General features: G+C 48.8%; 1 long non-coding RNA gene across 3 annotated transcripts in view; it reads left to right on the top strand.

Annotated features, from left to right (window-relative positions):
* The window catches only part of LOC131424871 (uncharacterized), a 43,242-nt gene that overhangs the window by 23,376 nt on the left and 4,265 nt on the right, over positions 1 to 15,601 (top strand). Inside the window, exons 1-3 of one of the 3 annotated variants that reach the window (XR_009228466.1) lie at positions 9,894 to 10,393; positions 11,266 to 11,408; positions 12,084 to 15,386. This is a non-coding gene — a long non-coding RNA (uncharacterized LOC131424871). Of the gene's footprint in view, positions 1 to 9,893; positions 10,394 to 11,265; positions 11,409 to 12,083; positions 15,387 to 15,601 lie in introns of those variants that run through there. The other 2 variants (XR_009228465.1, XR_009228464.1) reach the window with 2 other exon arrangements.

Below are 15,601 nucleotides of genomic sequence, written 5' to 3'. Positions count from 1 at the left end.
GGAATACAGGTATGCACCCCCACACCTGGGTTACTCCTAACCATTTTTAAAAAGTTCTAGTGACCAGATAGGCATGGTGGCACACATCTGTGACCTAGGCCAGCCTGGGCAATTTAGCAAGGCCCTGTCTCGAATTTAGAATAAAAGTGCCGGGAGGTGGCTCAGCGGTGGAGCTTGCCGAGCATGTTGACGTTTCTGGGTTCAATCCCCAGCACCATAAAAGGAAGAGGGTATAGCAAACCAATGACGCCAGAAGAGAGCCTGAATGCAAAATCCAGGCCACAAACTGGGCTTCTTAAAACTGATGCAGTGTTGTATACTCCCAGCTGTTCTTCTAAAAGTGCTCAGATTTCTAGAACTGAGCAGGTAGAACCAACACGTTCTGTGTCCTCGCCTAGATCCCTCAACATGTGCTTCCCGTCTCTTTGTGGGTGAGTGTGTGTGCATAGATGTGAGGATACCTGTGGGTGTGTGCAAGTGGGGGGTGGAAGTGAATGTGACTGTGTATATGGGGGTGTGTGTATGTGGTGTATACAGATAGGTGTGGGTGGGTGTGCAGGTGTAAACGTGGGTGTGGGTGTGTATATGTAGGTGTGTGTGCATATGTGGGTGTATACAGGTAGGTGTGGGTGGATGTACAGGTGTAAGTGTGGGTGTGTGCATGTAGTGTATACAGGTAGGTGTGGGTGGGTGTGCAGGTGTAAGCATGAGTGTGGGTGTGTATATGTAGGTGTATGTGCATATGTGGGTGTATACAGGTAGGTGTGGGTGGGTGTGCAGGTGTAAGCGTGTGTGTGGGTGTGTATATGTAGGTGTGTGTGCATGTGGTGTATACAGGTAGGTGTGGTACAGATTTGAGTATCTGTGTACTTATGTGTATGGTAAGGGAATGTGAGTATGTGTATATATTTCTAGGGCTGTTTGCATGTGTGCATGTATGTGTGTATATATGTGTGTGCATCTCTGCACGTGTACATGCATGTATACATAGGTGCATGTATGCTTGCATATGTGGATGCATGCATGCACGTGCATGTAGGAGTACATGTGTGTTCACACATGTATAGACACATGTGTGTTGGTGCGTGTATGCCTGCATATGCGTATGCATGTTTGCAGGTATATGGTGTACATGCACGTTTGCATGTGTGTGCACACATGTGTATCTTTGTATGCATGCATGCATGAGCCTGCATGTAATGTGTTCACATGTGTGTGCACACACGCATGTATGAGTGTATGTATTTGCATATGTGTACATGTGTATATGTTTGCATGTATGTGGCATGCAGGTATGTATGTTTTCATGTGTGCACACGTGGGTTTGCATATGTGCACATGTGCATGTATGAGTGTATGGTGCACATGTGTGTGGATATGTATGTACATGTGTGCATGTATATGGTGGAGCCCTTACCCAGAACTCGCAGAGCTGGGGTTTAACCCCCAGTATCACAAAAAACGGGCACTTCCGAAACATCATACCCTACACCACCCGTTTTCATGTCCCCCACGTGCCCTGGATGAGGTACTTCAAGCTGAAGTGTCAGACGCGGTCCCGTGCGGTCGGGCCAGGTCTCCACCTGCTCTCCCTGACGTGGTGCTGCTAAGGCCACTGCGGGGGAGATTCACACGGAGTGTTGGTGCCTGGCTGTGTGAGGATCGGCAGCTCTCCACGGGGCCAGCCCCGTCCCTCTTCACGTGGCCTGCCTGGACCCCTCCGGTCCAGCAGGGAGGCTGCTCCAGGTCAGCTGCAGCAAGCACAGGGAAGCAGCCCACAGGAAAACCCCATTGTGAGGGTTTTCAGTGACCCAAACACACACACACAGAGCTTTCCAGATCTTTCTGGCTGGGCCCCGCTCTGTGGCATCCCCTTGGTGTGGGGAGCAGCCATTTCTGCCCTCGCAAGCCAGGCATGGCTTTGACGGGCCAAAGCAGCCTTCCTTTGGAGTTGGGAGCAGCATTCTCCCCGGGGACGGCTGCAGCCGCGGCGTGGGCCTTGGCGAGTTAGCCAGGGCTGAGGAGGGTCTGTTGGTGTCTGGGCTCATCTCGGTTCTCCTAAGCCGGTTCACCATCACAGAGCAACTGACTGGAAAGGACTGGACAGGTAAACTCCGAGTGCTGACTCACCTGGCTGCAGACAGTACCCTCCTCCCCAGGGGCCTGGTGGGTGCCAGCCCTGCGGCAGGAGCCCAAGTTCGGCCCCTCGACAGCCCCAGCCTGGGTTCCTGTGGAGCCGAGGTCACTCGGGAGGCCTGGGCCCTGGGCTGCTTCAGGAGGACGGGTGGTTCACAGTCCCGAAAGGTGGCATCGGGACACCGCGGCTGCCCCTCCAGGGAAGAGTGGAGCGTGGGCACAGGAGGGCCCCAGGCTGAGAGCAGAACTGCCCGGGCAGCAGGCCGTCCTCACCAGTCCAGCCCCAGAGGCGAACAGAGGTGGAGACCAGGCCTCGGTTGGGAGTGAGCACTTACCACAGACCGTGTGAGCTCAGGAGGGGAGGCCAGCGGGAAGACACGGGAGCTCGGCTGCCGCGCAGGACGGAGGAGGAGTGCAGGGCTCCGTGTCTCAGCCATAAATGTCGTGATGAACCGGGCACCTCTCAACTTAGCTCTGCGTGACGCCACGGTGATCAGGACATGGGGTGAAGTGTCTGGCTCCAGGGCAGCGCCCGCTCCCCTGCCTGATGGTGGGCAGGGCCGGGGAGCTGGCGCAGGCTCTGCCAAGCTCCGAGGACACAGGAAGTTTAGGAGCAGCGGACACCGTGGGAGGACTCGGCTTCATCTGTCATCCCCACAGGGAGAGGCCATTGGAAGAGTTTTAGCACTCTGAAGGTCAAGATTAAGGACCAGGTAATTTATTACCACTGATTTAGAGATCAACACTGTGCCAATTAATCAATTACTCAGCGTGAAGAATTGACAATTAATTGACATTTCAGTTCCAATCTGGCAAAGCTTCTCGATTTCCATAGTGAATAATATGAGCTCTCCAAATTGAAAGGTTACACAGGTTTCTTCCAAGCTCAAAGTGAAAGGGAATTAAAAAGGATTCAGCCATAAACGGAAAGAATATGCACGTGAGTTTACCCACAAGCAACCCCTGGGGGAGGAGCACCTTGTCCTCCGCACCTGGGGCATTTCCAGGCTCCCTGCACTAAACGGTCACGGTCACGCTGGGCCCTGGGAAAACCAGGCCCCTGTCTTGGTGGCTCAAGAGTGCTTGTGGGTCCATTCTCTAGGAAAAGTGGACTTTCCACAGGCGCTGGAGGGCTGGGAAAGCTTGTCACAGCCGACAGCTGTGGGGCTGCACTCCCGCGGCCGGCAGAGCTGTCAGCTGGATTTGCAGACAGGTCGTTCTAAACGGGGCTCACAGGCCACTGTTCACCCCCTTTTTCTTCATGGGGGGACTCTGTGGGTTGAACTCAGGGGTGTTCTACTACTGAGCCACATTCCCAGCATTTTCCTATTTTTGAGACAGGGTCTTGCAAAGTTGCTTAGGACCATGCTAAGTTGCTAAGGCTGGCCTCAAACTTGCAATCCTCCTGCCTCAGCCTCCCAAGCCACTAGGATTAGAGGCATGGCCACCAGGCCTGGATGTTCACCCCTCTTCTGAACAGCTGCTTAGGCACAAGGCCCCCGGGCGGCGGGCGGCCCAGGGACGCCCTGGCCAAGCAGGCGCAGAGCACACTCCAGACTGCGGCGCCCACCCACTGCCCTGCTCAGAGCTCGCCTGGCAAGGCCCTGACTTCTGTGTCCCCACCTTCCTCGCGGCCCCGGATTCCTGGCCTCTTCCCACTGAAGCCTGGACTTGCTTCTGCTCTTGGCCAGAAGGAAGAGAGGCAGGAGGAGGGCCGAGGCCGGCGGGGCCGGGGCTGGCAGCGAGGCTTTCCAGGGACCTTGCAAAGAGCAGGTCTGGAGCCTCCGCACAGCCTCCAAGAGCCAGCGGCTCCACTGCTGGCCAAAGTGGAGACTCATGCACAGCAGCGAACCCCAGAAGGCGTCCTGAGCGCACTGAGGGACCCACTCCTGGCCCCAGGGCTTTCGCCAGGCTGCAGGAGTCCTGGCGGGTCCTGCAGCCAACTCCCCCAGACTCGCTGTCCCGAGGCCTGTCGTTTCCCTGGGTAGCGCAGACGGAGCCCAGTTCCTGGGCCAGGCAGAGAAGGAAGGCAGAGAGCAAGGCTGCGTGCTGCAGGGAAGCTGCCTGGAGCAGGGAGGGGGGCTTCTGAGTCTCTCCATTCTCAGCTCTGCCTCTCCGTAAGACCCCCAGGAAGCAGAGCAGGGCTTGGGCCTCTCTTCTCGATACAACCAGGACTGAAAGTGCAGCCAAGGTGGGAGCAGAGGAGATGCCAGAGAGAGGCTCCCAGCAGAGCCAAAAAGAGCGACCCAGAGATCAGCGTCGTCGCCCTGGGGGATCAGCACAGGGCGGCTAGGACAAGAGGGGGTGAGGAGGAGGTGAGGAGGCCTGAGAGAAGAGGAATCCAGATGGAGGCTGGCTGGGGCCAGGGTGGACGGGTCAGTGCTCTGTGCTCACCAAGGTTATAGCAAAAACACTGAGCGCTCCCTGATGACATCTGCACCCACAAGGAATGCAACGGCGCCAAGTAACAGAAAGTCTGGGACCCTTTGTCTCAATTTAGGGGAGGTTCCAAGGTGGTGGTCCGTGGCAAGTGCAGCAGCTCAAACTGGCTGCCAAGGATCCGACCCTTTCAGCTCCCTGATAGTCTCCCCAGCTGAGGGCTTCCATCCTGTTCAGCTGATGGCTGTAGGGGATGGGCCACCTTCCCAGAAGTAACAGCTGCTTCGGCTCCAGGCATGGAGAAGAGTGAAGGGAAAGAAGCAAAGGGAGGAAAGAGGGCCTGCTGTGTCAGGCCAATGGAAGTTTCCAGAATCACAGCCTTACTTCCGCTCTCATCTCATTGGTCCGGACCGTGTCACATGACTTTCACCACAGCAGCAGGGGAGCCACCAGAGCTGGTTAGTCGACAGCATCCCCTGCCTGTGTAGGGAAGGGCCTAGCCCAGGAGCAGTACTCTCCTGTAACCCAGACCCCGTGGTTCGGAGGAAGACGGGGAGAGCAGGACGGACAGGCGAGGTGTGAGTCCCAGGCGCCGGGCAGTGCAGTCTGGCCCACAGGGACGGGCCTGGAGAGCATGCGACACAGACCCCAGCTTCTGCACCCCTCCTCTCAGTCAGCACCACTGTCCTCCAGAGGTGAGCGTCCCTTCCAGCTCCCTCTCCCAGCCAAGCAGGAAGGTCGTGCGGTGCCCGCTCCCGCTGCACCGGCCACCACAGAGGTGGGGAGCCAGGCGTTGGCATCTGGAGCCCAGTACCGTGGGGAGCTCGGGCCGCGGCGAGGCAGCGCGTCCAACCCTGCTGGAGAAGGTCCACAGGGAGGGGATGATGGGGACGAGGCCCTGATGTGCAGGGATAATATAGTTAATGTATGACTCCTTTTATTATTTCACCATCTTTCATTAATTGCTGGCAGCAGGCCGGCAGGAGCGGGCGCTCTGAAAGGGCTTTTAGTTAAATGTCTGAAGCAGAACGACCACTTACAACCTGGGAACAGGGTTGAACTGGGGTTCACTCGACTCCAGTAAATCTTGTCTGGAGGGGCACAGGGAGGGACACGGGCTCCATTCTGGACAAGGCTTGGACACCCCAGAACTGCTCAGAGCCAACGGCGTCAATCGGGAAGCACGGAAATATTATCTTTTTTTAAAAAAGGCCTCTCTACCTTTCGTCCCTACACACCCTGTGTGACCTTGAGCAAGTGACTTGCACTCTCTGAGCCTCAGCATGGTCCTCGGCTGCACCTCTCTGGGCAGAGATGTTCCTGACCCCAAGCTAATCACACAGCGGTGGACAGAGGGCAGTGGACACATGATGAGGGTGGGAGGCACGTGAGGCCTTGAGCCAAAAGAAGACCCAGAATTGTGCCGGGGACAGCCCCACCCCCACCCCCGTGGTGCTCCCACTGGAGGCCTCTTTAGCTGCCCCGCAGCCCCTGGACCACAGGTCCTCTCCCCCTGCTGGCACCAGCCCCCCCACCCTTCCCTCCCCAGCCCTGTCCACTGTCCTGAGGCCCCCCCCCAGCCCCAGCCCCAGCCCCAGCCCCAGCCCCGCCCCGCCCCGGCCTTTCGCCCCTGCCTCTGCCTTCCCTGGCCTGGCTCCTGGCCTGAGCCTCTGCTGCCCCTTGTGGCTCAGTGCGCCCTTGGGCTTTGACATTGGGCCCCTTGCCTGGGCCGCCTCCCTGCTCCCCTTGGCTTGCCCGCACTGCCCTGTTCTAGTGTCGCCCTCCCGGCCCCTTCCCTCCTTTCCTCGTGCATGGGCCCTCCTCTAGGTGCCCAGCCTGGGCTCCTTGCTTGGGTCCTGGCCCCACGTCCCGCTGCCCCCCTTGAGCGCGCAGCGCGTCCCCCGCACTCTTCCCTCCCTTGGCCCCTGTTTGGTCCCAGTCCCTGCCCGGCTCCTTTGCCTGATCCCTTTCCCAGGATGCTCCCTTGGCCTCCCGGCCCTGAGGGCTCCCTAAGGGGCAAGGTAGCCCTGCCCCTCGCCTGGAACCTTTGCCCTCTCCCTGCCCGCCAGCTCCCCAAGCCTGGCCCCAGGCAGTGGACCCGGGCCTTGAGCCTAGCTCCCCCTGCCCCATGGCCTCCCCTGCGGTCCCTCCCCAGCCCTGTTGAGTCCCCCTGAGACCCGGCCTTGGCCCCGGCCCCACCCCCACCCCCCCACCAACCCCGGGGCTCTCCATTCTAGGGCCCGGCTCCTTGCTTGAGCCCCGGCCGCCCTGCTGGAGGACCCTGTCCCTGTCCCAGGATCTGCGCCCTCCTGCGGGGGCCCACACCTGCACCTCCCCTCTATTCCCTTCGTGCCTTGTAGCCTTGCACGAGGGCCCTTGACCCTCCCCTCCCCTCCCCAAGCCTGGCCCCTGGCAGTGGACCTGGGCCTTGAGCCTACCTCCCTCTGTCCCATGGCTTAACCTTTTTTGCTCAACTGTTTTCCTATAGACTAAGGGAACCTCCTAAGGGTTAGGGGAACAACTATCGGTTGTTAAGCACATAACAAATACCATTTTCCAGAGTAATTTATGGGAGCAGTTGGTTAAAAGAAAGTGCCTCCCTCTTGCAGTATTTTTTTTAAAATACATCAAGTACTTCTGAGTATAGGAACAGTAACGGAAGATTTTAAACTGGCTTGTGAAGGCTAACTATGCAATCAAAGGGAACGTGGATGTTTTGTACTAATCTCCTCATGTCTTTTTCTCATTCCTACAATCTGATTTGCTAGTGTTTCTGATTCGCAAAGGAAGGGAGCATCCAGGAGGGAATGGAAGCAGGAGGTTGGGAGTGTTGGGTGGCCAATATGGAGGTAAATGTAATTGGGCCTTTCCCTCAGTGCCATTAGTCTACTGATCAGCTTATATACCCCTTAGGGTATTCGGGAGGAGTTTTCAGAGAAGGAACTTTAGGATTTTCGCCTGAGTGTAGCTCAGGCCATAAATCACCATTGTTCCATACTCCTTCTTCCACCTCCACACATTCAAGGAAGATCAGGACTAGGGACACTGTGTAGTCTCGCCAGTTGCTCTCTGGCTCTGGACAGAAGAGTAGGAAGCGGCTTCAGCTGACCCAACACCTGTATTTAACAGGTGATTGTCAGCTTCCTAGGTGAGGAAACGTTTCACCCTAGTCTTGAAGAGTGGCTGCTGCACTAACTGTATTTAAATAGCCGACAGATGCCCATCATCCTCCAAAATGAAAGAGACAGAAAGATGCACCTCAAACAGATATGGGTTGCATCAAGAGGAGCTTACCTCAGTGTGGACCTCCGTGGAACCTCCAAGTATGATATCGCTGGTTATCAGTGAGCATTCCTGCTTCCCCACATTTTGAAGTTTGAACATTAGAGAAGCATGCTGAGAAAAGCATATGAAGCTGGGTTTATTTAAAAGACTTCTCCTGCGAGGGACAAGGGGGCCACAGCTGGTATCCTGGGATCCCAAGAAGCCAGGTGTTCTGCCCTTTTTATATGTCCTAGGCTTCCTTTGTTCCCCTCCATTCCCCTCTTAAATTTCTCCTTCCTGTGTACTTGGCCTAGTAATGCTTGGTGGGATGGCCAAAAGGTGGGAAATAGGTGGGCTGAACAGGAAGGGCAGGGTTGAGTAGACAAAAACACATTAACAACATTATAGCTCCCTGTAGGGCAGGGAAATTTGTGGGACTGTTTACCTTAGCAACAGGTTGGAGCAGGGGCAGATCTTGATAAGATGCCTCAGGTGATAGTCACCAAGTTCCCAGACTCACTCCAAATTGGCCTCCTCGATCCGACCTGACTTGATTTACCTATCTACACTGACTGCCTATCTAATTGTGGCTTCAGCACTCTTGGAAAATCGTTCTTTAACTCCCAAAGTGTTCCTGAAACTCTAATGCCAAAAGGAATCACCTGCTCTTACTTTAGCAGGAGATTCTGATTCAGTAGGTCTGTGGGACTCCTGAGAGTGCAGTTCCAGCCAGCCCTCAGGTGAAGGCCTCCTAGGAGGGAACAGCTCACAGTAGGCAGTAGACTACAAACCACAGCTAGTGGGACCCAGGCCCACAGGGCAGAAAGTGGGCAGGCAATGACAGCCTTATCTGTTTTCCATTCACAAACAGGACCCTGTTTCTGGCTGCTGCAGCACACCAACCACCCTTGAAAAGTGAAGATCTTTGCTTGGTGAGGTGTGAAGGGGTGTGGTTGGAATGCAATGTTAGGCAGGCAAGAAAACACAAACTTCTGCCTCTTGATTCTGCTTTGGATCAGTGAGACACACTGGTCTTCAGCATCCTGGTGCTCCAACATCCACCCTTTCAAATCTTAGGATATACTCTGGGTATTGATGCTGCTGGGAAAGAAAGTTTTATTTTAGGTAGTAAAAATTTCTTTTACATCTCAGTAACATTGTTTTCATTTCAGTGGCCTTTAGTGATTAATAAATACACTCTACAATTTATCATGGTCTCTTACTTAAGTTATGACTTTAGATATTTTTCTCTATTTTCTAAAAACCTTTTTATAAACCTAGAACATTAATATACAGTGGGCGATCAAGAGTCTTTTTATATCTAATGGCGGTAAAAGAAATGTAGAGACAGGTTATCCAAACACTTTCAATTGCTAATCAAAATTAAAATTAAGTCTGTTCTTTTTTAAATTTTTTTATCGTTGTCCATGGATACAATAACTTTATTTTATTTATTTAATTTTTTATGTGGTGCTCTGGATCCAACCCAGTGCCTCACACATGCTAGGCAAGCCTTCTACCACTGAACCACAACCCCTGCCAGTTCCTTGATTCTTCAGGAGACCTTTTTTTCATATTTCACCCTCTGCCTTTCATATTGCCCTGTAGTTTTCTCACTCTTAATAAAACAAGATAAGAGGGAAGATGTCAATTTTTCATAAGAAACGATATGCTTTCAATGACAGACATAGTGATAACTCACTTATGGGATTGTGAATGATAGGAGTGGGATAGTAGCCAGGGCACAAGGTAGAAGCTGGTGCTGGTAACAGCTTAAATTTGAAAATGGCAAGGCAAAAGTTGGGGCTTAACCTGAAGGCAAATGGGCAAAAAAAGGGCTTTTGTCTTACCATTCACTGAGTGTTTTGGTCTTCTGGTTTACAACTGACTGACTAAATTCATGAAATAACTTCTTACTTTTTGTTTCTTTTATTTGAACAGGGGATAAAATGTAATTATGAAAAATTCCCTAGTCTGAGGCTGTTCCTCAGTGGTAAAGTGCTTGCTGCACATGTGTGAGGCACTGGGTTTAAACCTCAGTACCACATAAAAGTACATAATGACACTGTGTGTTCATCTACAACTAAATAAATATTTTTTTAAAAAAATCCTATAATCACTTAATATAAATCTCATTATCTTATAGACCAAATGAGGCTGATTTGATTTGAAAAACTTCCTAAAGGTCTAGAAAATGAAGGGCACAGATGGAAAATATGCCCACACTAAGACACCACTATAGCTGGATATTCCAGGTTCAGTCTGGCCACCACTCCACCTTGTGCCTTTCAACCCAAACAAGGATGGTGTGAATATGCACGGCTCCTGTGTGGGGCTGGCAGCACAGGGCAGTAGATCTGAAATAGAAATGGGTTTCAGAGACCAAGAAAGCAGGAGCAGTCTGTGGGAACACCCCTGGGGGACACATGTGGCCTCCAGCAGGCTCTTCTTCCCTTCTGTACTTTTGCATACAGGGATCTACTGGGACTAGGACCTCATCTGCAGTAGCTTAGGGATGGCTTGACCTGATAGGTGCTTGTACAAAAGCCTCCAATCCTATCCATAAGGGAAGTCATTTCTGTGACTTAAAGGATCCTGCTCAGCAACCCCTTAGGTAAGTGGATTGGTTCTTGAGTATTCCAGGCTTTCCCAAGGTGGGGAATTTCCCCCCACATTGTGGTCCCTTTCCAGGTAGAACTCTAGGACTGCAGAATCCCACAGGAGAGAAAAAAGTTTAGTTTTATTCATCTTTGTTTTTTGTATGCTTTTAAAATTCATCTATTGACACATATTTACAACAAACATTGAAAGGGTTCATGTTATATCTTCATTCATACAGAGTGCATTGGTCAATTCCACCAACTTGTCTTCCATCTTATCCTCACCCTTTCCTAGACCCTAATAATCCCTACTCTACATTCAAGTCAACTTTTTGTTTATACAATTCTACATTTGAGAGAAAATATACCATACTTGTAGCTGTTTCCCTAACAACTGCCCGAAGTAAGCACTCTGAATATGCTTAAGTGAATAATAATGCAGAGTTGTTGACATTGAAGGTAAAAGGATCACTAAACAGAGGAGCCTGTGTTTCCATAAGATGTAAAATATATATGCTCCTAACACTTTTTTAATAACCAATTTCTGGTAATGAGGCAACAGTGCGCCATACCTGTAATCATACCTATTAAGGAGCCTGAGGAGGGAGGACTTAGTTTTAGAAAGCCTGGGAAATTTAGGAAGACTCTATCTCCAAAAGAAAATACCATTAAAGGGGTTTGATAGAAGAATGTGAAAAATCCTTATACATTAGGGAGATGTTATAAAGGGCCACAGTTATGCATTTGTTCTTCATTGGGGTTATGCTTCTAGGATAATAAATAGTATGATCATATAAAAATGATTAAACCGTTACAAAGGTTATTTGTTGTACTATGTCTCAGGAACTGTTGTTACTTTGCTCATATTTCCTTTTTTCTTTTTCAGCACTGGGAATTCAAGCCAGGTCACTAGAACAAGGCTCCATCTCCAGGCTTTTTACCATTTTGAGAGAGGGTCTCCTTCAGTTGCTCATCTGACCTCAAACTTTCATTCCTTCTGCCTCAGCCTCCTAGTTGCTGGGATTACAGGTGTGTGACACAAATATGCTGGACTGACCTGTGGTTTCTTAAAATCCTAAAACATATTTTTAAAAATCAACAATTTTGTTCTCACTTCACAGATTGAACAATGTCCACCAGCTGTGCCTTAAAATTTTCAAATTTAAAATGACACTTTAATCTATTAACGGTTGAGACAAGAATTTAAATCTGAACCATATTTGTTTATTTGATATTTGAAGTCTATAGCTTTCCATCCCTTTCCCCCGCCCACAACCCTTCTCTTCCCCCTTAGTCCTTATAATTTAGGAATTAATCAGTAGAGAAACAAAACAGGTAGCTCAGAATTCTAGTCAAGATTGGAGAATTGATCTCCATCTTTTCTCCAAACAGTCCTCTATATGGAGGACTCAGCTGCAGGATTACCTATGGTTTGATTTGGCAAAATGAGTTAAGCCTTTGTAGAAGCAGAGGTACATGCCCTGAAGAAGAACTGTGAACATGGAATTTCACATATACAAAGTAAACAGAGAGTCTGGCATATCATAATGAGTAAGCCGTTGTGAAATAGTTTAATCTTAATCTATTTAATCTAATTATTTAATTAGTTAATCTAATTAATTACTTATACAAATTAGATTTATTATAATTGCATCCAAGATGATTGCTGTTCCTTTTTTCTTTTTTTTAATTTGTTTTTCCTAGACATCCAGGACAGTGAATATAATTGCTTTTCAACCCAAGTTCATCAGACCCAACCTTGTAAGCAATTTCCTGCCAAGAGTACCATCATCACCCAACATAATGAACTCTACCTTGAAATTGTGCAAGAGGGCCATCAGTAAACACCAAATGCTGAGCAGCCACCCAATCCTTTGCCTCCTCTCTCAGCCTTGCCACTGCTTCTTCTGATCTAGAGGACAAAGTCATGGACCATTCGCTCCTTGTGAAGCAGGCTCTGGAATCTGCAGAGATGACACTAAGATCCCAGTTGCCTTTGACACTGAGCTTAGAAGATTCTGGGCAATGGTTCCCCCTTCTGCCTCAACTGGGAGAACCCTGGTGGGAAAGCCTATATTTCCATTGGAAACTGCTCTCAAGGCCCTGGGGGCCGCTATATTGGGTCTGCCTCCACCTGGTCACTTGCCTAGAGCCCACACACCATAGAACCATCCCTAGTTCTACCTTCCTGCCTTTCTGGAACCCTGTGCCCATGACACCAAAGAACTCAAATTCATCCTCAGGAGAGTGCCATGCTGCAAAGCAACCCAGCAGTCACCTGCCCTGGAAGTTTCTGTTGGTCAAATCCATAGTCTTAGAGACAGGCTCCCCAGAGACATGCAGACTTTTAATCCTGACCCATGACCACTGAGTCCTAGGAGTACTGAGCGGTCAGACTGGTAGATTTTATTTCAACTTCTGTTGCCGAAAAATGTAAGATGTATCACTTACCAAAGTCTCCTTGTTTACTTTCTAATAGGCAATCGATGTTATTTTTAGAGACCCTCATAAATATTTGGTTCCCTTGCTCAACAGGAGACAGAATGAAGAGATAAGAGAGGATGTAGGAGTGCTGCAAGGGATGGGAGACAGCTCTGATTCTGAGCTGTGCTGTGGACTTCACATCAGAGCCTTAGAGAAGGTCTCCTTTGGTGCACAGAGGTGTGTAAAGTATCCAGGGAAAGGAATGCAAAGGAGCCCCAAATTCTGGCCTCAAACAAATCTTTCCAAGGAAAGAATGTGTGGGATGGCAGAAGTCCCTTAGCTGGGAAGTGTGTCTCTTTGCATAATATTTGTATCCTGCATCTACCTAAGGAAGGGCCTGGAGTCTCCAGTGTCTAAGACACCCACAAGGCTGTCCCTGTCCAGCACAGCTTCTCTCAGACACTAGCATCTCTCAGACTGGTGTCACTGAGATCCAGTTTAATACCAACCAGGGAGAGGAGGTCATAAAAGGCAGAATGTCTGCCTCTGGTCCCAGGATCCCTGTGGTAATGATTTAACATATATAGAAAATGAACAAATGTCTCTTTAAATAATTTATTTCTTGATGAAAAGGGATATACAAAAGAAAAACTGGGAAATATCTAGGTGAAATTTTTGAAAAACATGTTTTCTTTTACCTGATATTTGCTCAAAGGAAAATTATATAAAACTAACCTTAGAAAAACATTCTAAAAGCAGAAAGATTTTAAATACCTTTTATGTAGAATATGTATTTTTAAAATATTTTTTTCAGTTGTAGATGGACACAACATCTTTGTTTATTTCTCTTTATGTGGTGCTGAGGATCAAACCCAGGGCCCCACCCATGTTAGGTGAGCACTGTACCTCTGAGCCACATCCCCAGCCGAACAGGAAGTGTATTATTTTATGTATAAAACCTAAGTCCCTTCTTTTGGGGTTGTTAAAAATGAAAGAGATTATAATAAGCTCAAAAGCACAAAGTGGAATTTAAAAGCACGATTTTATTACTTTTGTCTTCAGGAACAGACAGTGAACACACACAGGTTACACACAAGGGATAAACAAAATTAGCAATCTGATCAAAAAGCAAAAGCAGATTTCAGACTGAATGTCTCTCAAAATCACACAGCAACTGACCCATAAAGAGAGAGTTTCAGAAATTAGAAAAGACTGGACAGGCAGCCATCAGCACTAGAGCAAACCTCTACAGAGCCACAAAGACCCTGGCAAATGTCAGAATACTGGGTCATTCCAAGTGTTTGTCGGGAATGTGTGCATGCCGTACTGCACACCACTATTGGAAAGTAAATGCTGCATTCACCCTAAAGAACAATCTGGCAAGTATCGGTAAAATTAAGGTCATTCACTTTTTATGGAACAATTTTATTGATGGTCACCTGCCCTAGAGACATTCTCCCACAGGTTCATAGAGACAATTATGTGTGGTTATGGGGGACAGCAGCAATATGAATGTCCACTGCAGGACAATGGAGAGTTAGGGTGTGATCAGAGGCTACTATGTCAGAGTTTAAAGCAGCAGATGAAATGTACATAAAAAGATCTTAGTAACTTGCAGAGGGGGAGTTTGAGTGCAGATTAGTGGTAGAGTGCTTGCGGGCATGCATGAAGCCCTAGAGTCAAAAAAAAAAAAAGAAGGAAAGAAAGAAAAAGAAAAAAAAAAAACAGAAAATGTTAAAATTTCTTCTAAATTCAATTGGGTATGTCCCCTGAAACTTTTTACATCAATTAAAAATATAATCACCTGAAGAATAAATCACGCCTCTTCCTGCAACTTGTCAGAGGTGATCTGTGAAAATGGTTTACTATTGTCTTGATACAAAGAGCTCCACAAAATCGTGCAAATCAAGAGGTTCAAATTTTTGTGTTCACTTTTAGAACACAAAGAAACTGCCAAGGCCATCAAGGATATGCATATCCAAATGGCCAAAAACTATCTGAAAGGTGTCACTTTAAAGAATCAATGTGACTGGGCATAGTGGTTCTTGCCTGTAATCCCAGCAATTCCAGCGACTGAGACAGCAGGATTCCAAGTTCCAGGCCACCCTTGGCAACCTAGTGAGACCTAACTCACTAACACTGTGTGCCATTCCACTGTTAAAATTGGTCGGTGTGTCGAGGCCAAACAGTGGGGCTGACATAGGTCCATTGACCAAAAAAAAAAAAAAAAATGCTGAATTTTGGCAGACATGCTTACATATGAAGAAAACAATGCTGAACTTAAGAGTTTAGATGTGGATTTTCTGGTCATTGAATGTTTCCAGATGAACAAAGAACTCAAGATACACTGACACATTTACAGAGCTCCTGGCCAGATTAAGCCATACATGATCTCCCCCTGCCATATTCAGATGATTCTTATTCCTAAACCAAAGGAAGAAAATGCACTCACACATGCATACACACACACACACACACACACATATATAAAAAGAAGAAGAAGACAAAGAGGAAGAAGAAGAGGAAGAGAAAAAGGCAGAGGAATAAGAAGAATGAAGGAAAGAAAGAGGAAAAGAGGGAGGGAGGAAGTGTCTGGGAGGGGGGATAATAAAATGTTCTTAAATTGCTGAGGCTGGCCTTGAACTTTCAAATCTTCCTACTGCAGCCTCCTCAGTCACTCTGATTACAGGTGTGCTCCATCAGGTCTGACTAAATAAACACTTCAATAAAATAGAAATGGGAGGAATTGCAATGAAAATAGGGAGGGAAGGTAAAGGAGAACAACTCATGAATATACA

Source organism: Marmota monax, unplaced genomic scaffold (genome assembly GCF_021218885.2).
Source record: "Marmota monax isolate L192 unplaced genomic scaffold, Marmota_monax_Labrador192_F-V1.1 WCK01_AAM20220418_F8-fsc00165, whole genome shotgun sequence".
NCBI lineage: Eukaryota > Metazoa > Chordata > Mammalia > Rodentia > Sciuridae > Marmota > Marmota monax.
The sequence above is the reverse complement of the archived record's forward strand: the minus strand, read 5'-3'. Positions and strand labels throughout refer to the sequence as shown.